This window comes from Lactuca virosa, chromosome 5, assembly GCF_052849685.1.
Source record: "Lactuca virosa cultivar CGN04683 chromosome 5, Lactuca_virosa_CGN04683_v6, whole genome shotgun sequence".
In the NCBI taxonomy this organism is placed as follows: domain Eukaryota; kingdom Viridiplantae; phylum Streptophyta; class Magnoliopsida; order Asterales; family Asteraceae; genus Lactuca; species Lactuca virosa.
In genome coordinates, this window is record NC_136430.1 from 221,998,247 (window position 1) to 222,010,047 (window position 11,801).

Sequence of the window (11,801 nt, forward strand, 5' to 3'; positions counted from 1 at the left end):
TTAACTTGCGACGCCTGAAGAACGTCGTATTACGAGGCCGTCTGAGTCTTAGCATGGTTATAATAACTCACATGTGATATTAACAAATCATAAGATATACGGGTTTTACTTTTAAATTAGCGAGTTATGTCAATTTAACTCACATGAATTACTTTAAGTATGGAAAAATACTTGTATATTTCGGTCTGGACATCTAAGGCTACATAACTTTTATAAGGAAAATATTGGATTTTCTTTGGAAACATATTTCTGTTAAACTTCATTTCATCTAGAATTGTTAGACTTCAGCTATAATCGCTAAGTGTATATGCTAGGGTTATATAAGAATTTAGTCACAATCGACTTAGAATTGGTGGGCCCGCCTTATCTCCTGTTCCTTGTTGGTTGTGGACCTAGGGCAGACCCATTATATCCAACGGTTTATTTAACTTAAATTTTATATAACTTATATATGTTGGGCGATTATAGAAGGAATCTATGGGTCCTTCTAGGGTACATTATCGTATAACACTTAATAAAGAAAATATTGGATTTTATGGAAACATACTCTGTCGCTTTTTCAAGGAAAACGGTTTCTTTCTCAAACAAAACTCTTATGAACTCACCAACTTAATTGTTGACATTTTTTTTCAAAACTACTTATATTCTCAGGAAATCAGTGAAACAGGAAAACCATCAGCATTTTGAGGATGGGACGATAAATCGTCAAACAGTTCATTTTGTCATCATAATATAATTGATTTTGAAACATGTAAACTTATTCTATGGTGTAACCTTTTCAATTATATTTATGATGGTTGTAATTACTTTGAGCACTATTATACTCGTTGTTGTGATACTATACATGAAGTCCTCCACCCCCGGACGTTTCCACCATCCTTTGTTTGGGGGTGTGACAGATTGGTATCAGAGCATTGTTTATAGTGAACTAAGTATATCGAACCACATAAGATATACAAACTATAAATGCATTGGGACTAAGGTCTCTGATTTAACATTTTCAAATAACTATACTTTTAGAAATAAATAGTTTCTTGATAAAAGTATACATGCATGCATACATACTAAGGTCAGCATCATACTAGAACAAAACAAAAGTAGTGATTGTTGAATGGCACAAGTAGGCTTGGGGATGTATGGTCAGGTCTGGGAATGACATAGCCTGATCAACTATGTCTAACCCAGAAGTGATTAGCACATGCCAGGGAATGGTTATGGCGTTGCAACAAGTCTAAAAACTTACCAATTCTATCTACAAACAAACATTAAAAAACATAAGTCAAACATTAAAATACTATAGGAGTATTTGGTGATACTATAACCAACTTATGTGAAAACTAAAGATCCCTATTAGTAGGTCTATAATGACTGAGTGCATACGCTAAGGTTATACATAATTAAAGATATTATAGACTCAGAATCTATGACTATTGCTTTATTTCATGTTCCTTGTTTGGTTGTGGACTTAGAGTAGAGTCATTTATTCGAAGGTCTATTCTATCTTAGATTATGTATAACTGGTATGCACTATGTGATTATAGACGTGACTGATAAGGATCACCCCTATAAGTAATTATAGGATTAGACGTCTATTAATTACCTCTTTTACCCCCCCCCCCTATTCTCGTACGTATAACATAGCAAGATCCTACTTACCAGGCGACCCCTACTTTCCCAACCAGGGAAATGGTGGATGGTTATGAGAAGAATCAGAAGCGGAACCAGAGATAATCAACCCTCCATGCATAGCCAGGGTTCCCGTGAACGGTTTCGACTACATCGGACCTGTGTCCCGTTAGGCAACCGTGATCGAGGGTTGGAGTCGATAGCAATGACAGCAGTCACCATTTGGAGACCAACGAGATTGCTATGACCTCAACCACGGGGGACCGACTGACAGAGCCCTCCCAGCAATGACCCGACAGATCGCGAACATCGGGGATTAAAACAGGGAGACTACAAACCGAGTTCGGAAACTGCACGCTACTACAGACCCTACCATCTCACGTACCCGAGACTTGGAAAGAGACTGCTATTTCAGAGACCAACTTTCCTTTTTAGGACCTTATCACCGCTCAGGAAGAGGCAAAAGAGTAACAGGGTAGACACACGACATTCGAAGAGAGAATGGTTGCAGCCAAGCGTCGATTAGCAGAGCTGCAAGGTGCATCGACCTTGCCTCAGGCATCGCAAGGGACGGATCGTCGTGAGTAGAGTTCATACTGCTCACAAGACCTTGTAGATTAGGTTCATGAGTATGCATTGGTGTTACTCCCCTCCATGTGTAGGCCCGATCCCGCGAGTTAGTGATTACACTAGTCGAGAGATTTATTTGCGGTCCAAACTTTTCTTTCAATGATGTGGTGTGGACCTGCATCAGGCTCAAAACCTTCCTCTAAAAACTAAATATGCTAAAATCATACAAATAAAAGGGGCATGCGTATTATTTCATTGGGAGCAATACTACTAAAATTCATAAGTTTATCATAGATAGACTCTCGTTATGAACTATTTTCAGAACATCATAAACAACCGAAATACGTTACAATTTGAACTAAGATAAACTTAGTTAGAAAACTCGCGACCTATAGCCATTCTAAAAACTCATTATCGTCTCACCTTTAAACATTTTGGTTGAAAGGTGCCTTCTTCGTAGACCTATAGGGTGTGATCATACCAGCATTAATGCACCGGACCCCATCAGAACTCCTCAGCTAAGTGTGTTGGGCAAGGTCAGTAACTAGGATGAGCAAATTTAACATTCGTATAAAACCTACTTCTACCCATTTCCGTAACTCCATCTCAGGAGTGGTTAGCAGAAACACTAAGAATAGGACAACAATGTGCAAAATTTATATATATGAATATAAATCGTAAGAATGCACTTGAGATAATCATCCCCACTCACGAAGTCGTTTTTCATAAGGAAACAGAACTATGTCTTCACCAAGAGGCAACCAACCAACTAGCAAGGCGCCAACCCTGCAGATAGACTCTGCTACTTTTCAAGTTGCAATCACGGCAGCCGTGACTGCCGTCATGGCACAAATCAATGCTAACAAAGCCAACGTAGGTGGAAGCGATGCTGAAATACTAATTGCCGCAACAATAAGGGACACCAGCGAGTGTCTACCAACAAAGACGCCTCAGACCACAAACCTAAGGGTAATAAACGAAAGTTTTTGAACAAAAAGGAGTGCAACCTATCTCAAAGATTCGCTAAAAGACAACAACCCAAGACCACCCCTGCCGTTACAACAGCAGTCACGACACATGCCTCGTCACTAGCCACAAGGTCTGTCACCCAAGCACCGGCCAGACCATATAAGGGATCACTCCCAAAGTGTAACAAGTGTGGCTTCCATCACAATGGGGTTTGCCAGGTGATGCACCGTAAAAACTGCAACAGGAACGGACATACTTCCCGCTTCTGCAGGACCCAGACCCAACGCATCGCTTCAATCCCCGATGCCAGTGTAAGTCCAGTATGCCACCTATGCGGTGGAATGGGACACTTCAAGAGGGACTGTCCAACTGAGAAGAGTGACGGAGGAGCAGGAGGAGTGTGACGAACAAACTAGCAGGAGAAACAAGGAAACCTTTTAGGACTTTTGTAATGTTTCCAACGACAAAAACGTTTAGGTACCATATGTTTGTAATGAATTTAGTATGCTTGCTAAAATTACCGTCTTTCTAAGAGTAGTTAAAATACTCCCTTGTTCAAATCAAATCAAAGACACTCGTATATGACCTTAAGATCATTACTGGTGAGCTGTGACGACTTTGTGTATACATCAGGGTTAATTATAATCAAGTACTAAAGACTTAAAGCAAATAATTCCATCCTGACTCCTGTTCCATGTTTAGTAGTGGGGTTGGGGTAGAGCCACTCACTCGTCAAACAGTTCATTTTGTCATCAATGAAACAGGAAAACCATCAGCATTTTGAGGATGGGACGATAAATCGTCAAACAGTTCATTTTGTCATCATAATGTAATTGATTTTGAAACATGTAAACTTATTCTATGGTGTAACCTTTTCAATTATATTTATGATGGTTGTAATTACTTTGAACACTATTATACTCGTTGTTGTGGTACTATACATGAAGTCGTCCTCCACCCGCGGACGTTTCCGCCATCCTTGGTTTGGGGGTGTGACATTATGGATTAGGCTCTTTTGCAAAGGTGGTTCCCAATAGGAATGGTAAAACGGATGTATCTTACATTCCGGAAAAAAAAATGATGAAATAGAAGAAATGAGGGAGCTTGTTGCTAAACAAAAACAGCAAAACAAAGAGCTTAAAGAAATGATGAACGCCCAACAAGAGGAAAACAAAGCAAGGGTCGGGCATCTTGAAAACCAACTTCAAACGGCATTGGATCTTATTAATGTCTTTACAAAACAACAAGAGTAGTAGGTTGATATATGTTTATTGAAGATTATGTATTTTAGAGTAGCAACTTTCTTTTTTCCATGTAATAAATAATTATTTTGTTATTTTATGATATAATGGTTATGATTTTTTTGTTTTTTTTTGTTTTTCATATATTATTACAAAATTATTTGGATATAATTTATAAATCAATTATCCATCGGTCCATATTGAATCTGGTATATAATATATACACCACTAAAATTGTTAGGGATTCATGACCACAGAATTTGCTAGGAAGTGATCAAACGAAATTTGCTAGGGATTCATGACCACGAAATTTGCTAGGAGATCATCAAACGGAATTTGCTAGGGATTCAGCACGACGGAATTTGCTACGGAATCACCACCACGAAATGTACTAGGGAATGACCACCATGGAATTACTAGGGAATGACCACCACAAAATTTACTAGGGAATCACCACAACAGAATTTGCTATGGATTCATCACCACGGAATTTGCTAAGGAATGACCACCATGGAATTTGCTAGGGAATCACCGCCATAGAATTTGCTAGGGAATCACCACCACAAAATTTGTGATGGAATAACTACCACGGATTGTGCGATGGAATCCTACTACGGAATACACGACGGAATACCACTTACCACGGATTTCATTCCGTTGCCACATTTGTGACAGAATTATCTTTTCCGTTGCAAACCCTTGCTACAGCGTTTTTAGGGACGGAAATAGGGTGTTGCAAATTTCGTCGCTAATCGTCATTTGCAACGTAATTTCAGCTTTTAGCAACGGATTCCTTCCGTAGCAAAATCGCGTTTTTCTTATAGTGAATAATCCAAGCCATAAAATTCAAACCATAGTTATAAGTTTGTCTACCCTAAACAGAAGCAAAGAGTTTTTAGCTTATATTCATAGCAGAAAATATCTCACAAACTAAAGCTAATGATTCTAACATGATGTAAAAAAAATATATTAAGAAAAGATAATATTGTTGTGCCTTTCGATCTCCTCAAAATTGAATGCTAAGGTTGATCCTCGATTTCTAGAGCTCCAGCAACACTCTCAATCGCAATTCAGACTCCAAGGGTTTCAGAAAGAAGTCTTTGTCTCGTGAGTTTATGCCCTTTTATAGTTTTCTGAAAACAGGGGCGACTCGTCGAGTCCATAGACCGACTTGGAGAGTCCCTCACTTAAAATCTGTGCACGGTAAGGCACCCAATGGTTCGCGAATGTTCATGTCTACTCGTCGAGTAGGTGTCCAACTCGCCGAGTTCTTCAGGTTTTTGACTCTTTTTCTTCTTTCTTCAATTCTCGAGCTTCTGATTGCTATTCCCGCTTCATTTTGCTTCTGACCACGTCTTTTAGGCTGAAAATACAATTTAAACATAGTTAAGTACCTTTTGTTCAATAATTGCAATAAAAAAGCCAAAAAGTATTAAGATTCTACACAAAATATATAACTAAATATGCACATATCACTCTTCAATATTTTCCACAAAATCTAGAAGAAAATTAAAAAATTTGATAAATGCAACAACACTCACAAAAATGCACATGTATATATCATGTAAGATTCACAAATGATTATATAATGTGATATTCAAATGTGATTGTATCTTTTATGATTCAAATGTGAAATTCACAAGAAAATTTTAAAAAATAATTAACGAAGAGCACTCACACAAAATGCATTTGTGCATATAGACGTAATTCATATGTGATTTACATGTGAATCACATGTAATTTATATGTAATTCACTTGTGATTTACATGTGAATTACATGTGATTAATATGTAAATTACATCTCATTTGCATGTGAGTCACATATAATTCATGTGATTCACTTGTGAATCACATGTAATTCATATGTAATTCACTTGTAATTTACATGTGAATTACATGCGATTTACATGTGAATCACATGTAATTCATATGTGAATTACATGTTATTTACATGTGAATCACATGTAATTCATATGTGATTTACATGTGAATCACATGTCATTCACACGTGATTCACTTGTGATTTATATGTGAATCAGATGTGAATTACATATGATTTACATGTGAATCACATGTAATTCATATCTGAATTACATGTTATTTACATGTGAATCACATGTAATTCATATGTGATTCACATGTGAATCACATGTAATTCATATGTGATTCACTTTTGATTTACATGTGAATCACAAGTGAATCGTATGTGAATTAAATGTGATTTACATGTGAATCACATGTAATTCATATGTGAATTACATGTTATTTACATGTGAATCACATGTAATTAATATATTTCACTCGTGAATCACATGTGATTCATATGTGAATTACATGTAATTTACATGTGAATCACATGTAATTCATATGTGATTCACATGTGATTTACATATAAATTAAACTTGAGTGCTTTTAAAGATGATCAAATAAGTAACTTACTGTGCTCATAAGGAAACGGGATGACAGTTTCAACCAAGCAATCAAACACATAGCTCTGGTAGTAAGATCTTTGTGTGGTATTTGATTGCAAGTTCAACAACATCATTTTAAGTAACCTGTTCATAAAAACTCAAAAATTAACAAATATATCATATGCATAATATGTCAATTGTCATAAGATGACTTATTTCAATGAAAATTTTAGAAAATTAAATCAAGGTATTGCCGCATTGCTGATGAAATCCACAAAACTAATACAACTTGTTGTGAGCACAGTAAATACCTCCTCATATGTGTGCTTGTTTGTTTTTGTTCCTCTAAAAGATAGAATTTAGTTCTCATTTATGTCTGCAATGATTTCTGGACTAAGCATTATATCACATGCATTAACAGCCTCCTCAAGTTGCCATAATTTTGTAGCCCCAAAAATAGCACTGCTCACAAGAGGGTGTCTCAAAATAAAACCTGTCCATAATTACCACATAGCCACATACAAATAAACTTTATTTCTTTTTATGATTTTTTTATAAAACAAAACTGAAAAAAAAACACAAAAACTGTAACAATATTGTATACCTATTGCAAGAGATACTGGATGGATATCATAACGTTATGCAATCGAGACATATGCCTGCACAATCTCTTTTAAAGATATAAACATATTAAATGAAGCATATGAAGAAATTGACGTGAAATTCATTATTGATATAGTAGGAGAGTGGATTTACTTTAGTAGCTTCTGTAATGGTGGGATTTGATAAGTTGTATTTGGATTCCCCTTCTGAATACCTGCCTTTGAACAGATTCAAATGAGCATCAGCTCCACCACCATCAAGTAACATATACTTTCCAGAAAGCAAACCCATTGCCAGAGGGCTATAAGCTAATAACTTAACCATAAAAAATTAATTACAAAAATATGTTTAATATGTATAAAAAAATCTGAAGTTGATGCAAAGATACCTCTGCAAATGACAGCACTCTGCCAATCCTGAATCAAAATTTCGACGGAGCAAGTTGTACGAGTTCTACAAGATCAATAAAAGTTTTATGTAGATAAGTCATCAAATTACCTTGGATTGTTAGTGATAAAATATTAGGAGCTTTGATTTCAATAATATGGCTTAAAGCATCATGAAGCATGTTGTATCCATGGAACACCAAGTTCTTAACGCTTTTTGATGTAATATCAAGATGCCTATAACCATGGGAATATCTCAACACCAAAGTTTCCAATAGATGACTACCAGATAATATGTTTTTAATCAAATCTTCATCTAAATATGCAAAGCAAATACACAAACTCCTAAGGGCCCGTTTGTTTACCTCTTGTTGCCTCTTAATAAGAGGCAGATCTGAATCTTTACAACTCAGAGCGTTTGTTGGCTCTTATTTTCACATCTTAATCTTAAAAATACATCTGACCGAATAAGTGTTGGGAGGAAGTCTGAAAAGAAAAAATTACACGCTTGTCCTCTATTCTCCTAATACCCTTCCATCGCTTTCTCTCCTCCATCGACGCCTCCAGCATCGATGCCTCCCACAACCATCGATTCCTTCCATGATCATCGACCCCTCCACCATCGACACCTGCGACCTCTATAATCCTCCCTGTCTCCGACGATCTCCTCCCTGCCTCCGACGATCTCCTCCGGCGATCTCCACTGTTCTCCTCTGCTACGCTCCTCCTTCCCCGCAACCGGTGTAGCCCTCCTCCTTCCACGTAATCAACAACGCTTCCCTAGAAACGAAATTCCTCCCTTCAGCCGCTCAAGAAGCTCGACACTGAAGCCCTAGATTGATCACCTCACAATTCAGTAGAAACAGGTTAGGCCCATGGTCAGCTTTCTCATACGATTAGCTTCATGTGTATCTTTATGTATCTATATTTTGATTGAACAAAAATCTCATCATGTATCTCAATTGCGATATGTTTCTATAAACTTGATAATTATTCAAAAGCAATTTGAATCATGTTTTGATTATTCAAAAGCAATTTGTATCTATATTTTGATTGAACGAAAAGTTGATCAGGTAAAAGCCAGGTAAAAATATGCATAACTGATAGATGGTTAAATTGACCTCTGTTCAATAGCCAGTGTTATGCATTATCATTTTTAGTTGCTATTTGATAATTAGATATCATAGGATGAATCCTTTGTTTGGTTGATATAGGTGTCTCATAATAACCGAGGTCTACAAAGGGAGGATGATAATGGAACACATTTATTATTTTTGATGTTGTTTTGGTTAATATTGGTGTTGTTCTTATGAATTTTGATGTTTTTATAAGTTTTGATGCTATTTTGGTGAGATTGATGGTGTTGAAAAAATAGTTAAAAAGTAAAATAGTCATTTTTGTTTTTATAGCATTGTACTTCCTATTTCTACCCAATTAGAATGATAGAATTGGTTATAGTTTTTAAAATACGATGTTTTAATAAGGAATGGTTGGAAGTATAATTTTATAATTGAAAGAAATGATAGTGAAGGGTAAAATGGTCATTTTTATTATTTAGCATAACAATTAAGAGGTTCCAACCAAACAGCATGTTAAAATTCAGATCTTAAAGATTCAGACCCTCTTAGAAATTCAGACCTCTTAAAAATTCAGATCTTAAAAATTCAGATCCTGCCAAACAGCCCCTAAGATTTTTCCAACCAATCGCCCCAGTTGTATCCAGTATGCAGCCTTTTAATGTCAGATTAGTAAAACATGAGTTGATGAAGAAAAACTGATCTAATAGAAACCCAACTCCGACTTCGTAATTCCATAGCGCTAAACTAAGCTCTTCAACGTTACGATTTATAGCATAACGAATCCAAGTTTTGATTCGAGATTCAGATTGAGTATCGTAAGTGATAGACACTATGAATTTCTTGAGCTTCAATCCGCTACATTGAGCTAGGGTTTGGTCGACGAACAAAATGTAATTGGACCACAGGATATTATCATCAATTTCTTTGAAAACGAGAGTAGGAAGCAAAGTCCAGAGATGTTTCCATCGTTTAGAGAGATTACCTGTTCTAATGGCGCCTATTGTGGAGGGTAAAGACGACATGATTTATAGAAGCAAGCAATTCGGAAACCCACTGATTCGATCCTCTTCCCCCTACTCCATGATTTCTTGCAACTTTATCCGGTTTTTGAGAATTCTAGTTTGATTTTGCTCTTCTTCCCCCTTTCCACGGCAGCAATAGAGCGCTCGGCTGCTGTAATTCGTGTGATTTACATATAAATGGCCTATTGTGTTCTTCGATTTACAAAAATCAAGTTTTGTTAATCGTCATATTTCGTCGACTCTTCGGGAAAAAAGAGCGAAAACTTCATAATCGGCTATGGATGTTGACGACGGAGGAAATTTCGATGGTTGTGTGTGTGTGTGTGTGTGTGTGTGAGAGAGAGAGAGAGAGAGAGACGTGAGGAATAATGAGAGATATTGAGATAGTTTTTTAAATCAATTAATTTAGTAATTAAGGAATAATAATTATTATTGCCTAATATACCCCTGAGATTATTTTTAAAAAGCCTAAGATACCATTGAAATTGATGATAATTACGAAATTGCCATCTTTGATCTAGGCCATTAAAAATTTTGATCTAACGCTCCATTTTTAGTTTTCGGGTTCTCGGGAAGCTATTGGTTCTCAAATGATCATCTCTCTCTCTCTCTCTCTCTCTATATATATATATATATATATATATATATATATATATATATATATATATATATATATATATATATATATATATATATATATATATATATATATTTGTACATATAAAGATTCGTTAAAATTGAACAAATCAAATATATAAAAGTTAGCAAATTGTGTCCACTATTTCCTATTAAATTAGTTTAAACGAAAATTTTGGATCATTCTTTTAAAACAAACTTTTACAATCATTATTTCTTTATATATATATATATATATATATATATATATATATATATATATATATATATATATATATATATATATATAGGTAAAGGTTCAAATAAAAACCAAAAAAGAATAAGAACCATAAGAACCATTATCTGATGGGTGTAAGATCTATTAACTTCAACTTCTTCCCTTTTAACATTTACAGCAAAAACATTCATTTATATCCTTCAACCACCAACATGATGAACACCATCACTGTCATCGGCTGTTGCACCACCACCACCATCAGTGACAACGGCTTCACCACCACCACCACCAGTGACGATGTCTCCACCACTGCTAGTATCTCTGATATGGCGTGTTTTCTCATATTTTGATCAGAATATCTTCCTCCTACCGTCGATGTCACGTCATTACCACCCCTTTCATGTTTGAACATCCATCACCACTGCTACCACACATTCTTTTCTGCAGATCTACGAGATTCGGCTCCAGATCTATGATTTTTGACGCTAGATCTACAATTTTCTCCTTCAGATCTACAATTTTTCAGCTAGATCTCATGATGTGGAAGGAGCTCCGATGGGAACTCGAGACGTGGAAGGATTTCCTAGGAAATCTAATGTTCAGACAAAGGAGTTCCGGTGGAATCCAAACCGGAACCGGTGCCGCCATCTAGATATGCGAATTCTGCTCTAGATCTATGAGATTTACCACCATTCAACAACTATAGAACCACCAGTAGTGTCATCCTCCTCCAGATCAATAAGTTATGCCACTAATTGCCACCAACAACGACGACTACAATGTCGCTGACGATTGACGAAGTTACATGAGCACCAATATCCGACGAGACCATATCTATGAGATATTGCGAGTGACAAAGCTAGATCGATGATATTTGGTGGTGTTGTTACAACTGATGTGTCACTCATCATCTTCTTCACATCAGGTACATTATGATGAGGCTCATATGAGTGTTTTTTTTAACCTTTGTACAATTATTTTCATGTTTATTTATTGTGTTTTACATCTTACTCCATCTTAGTAAAAATCAAAATCAAGAA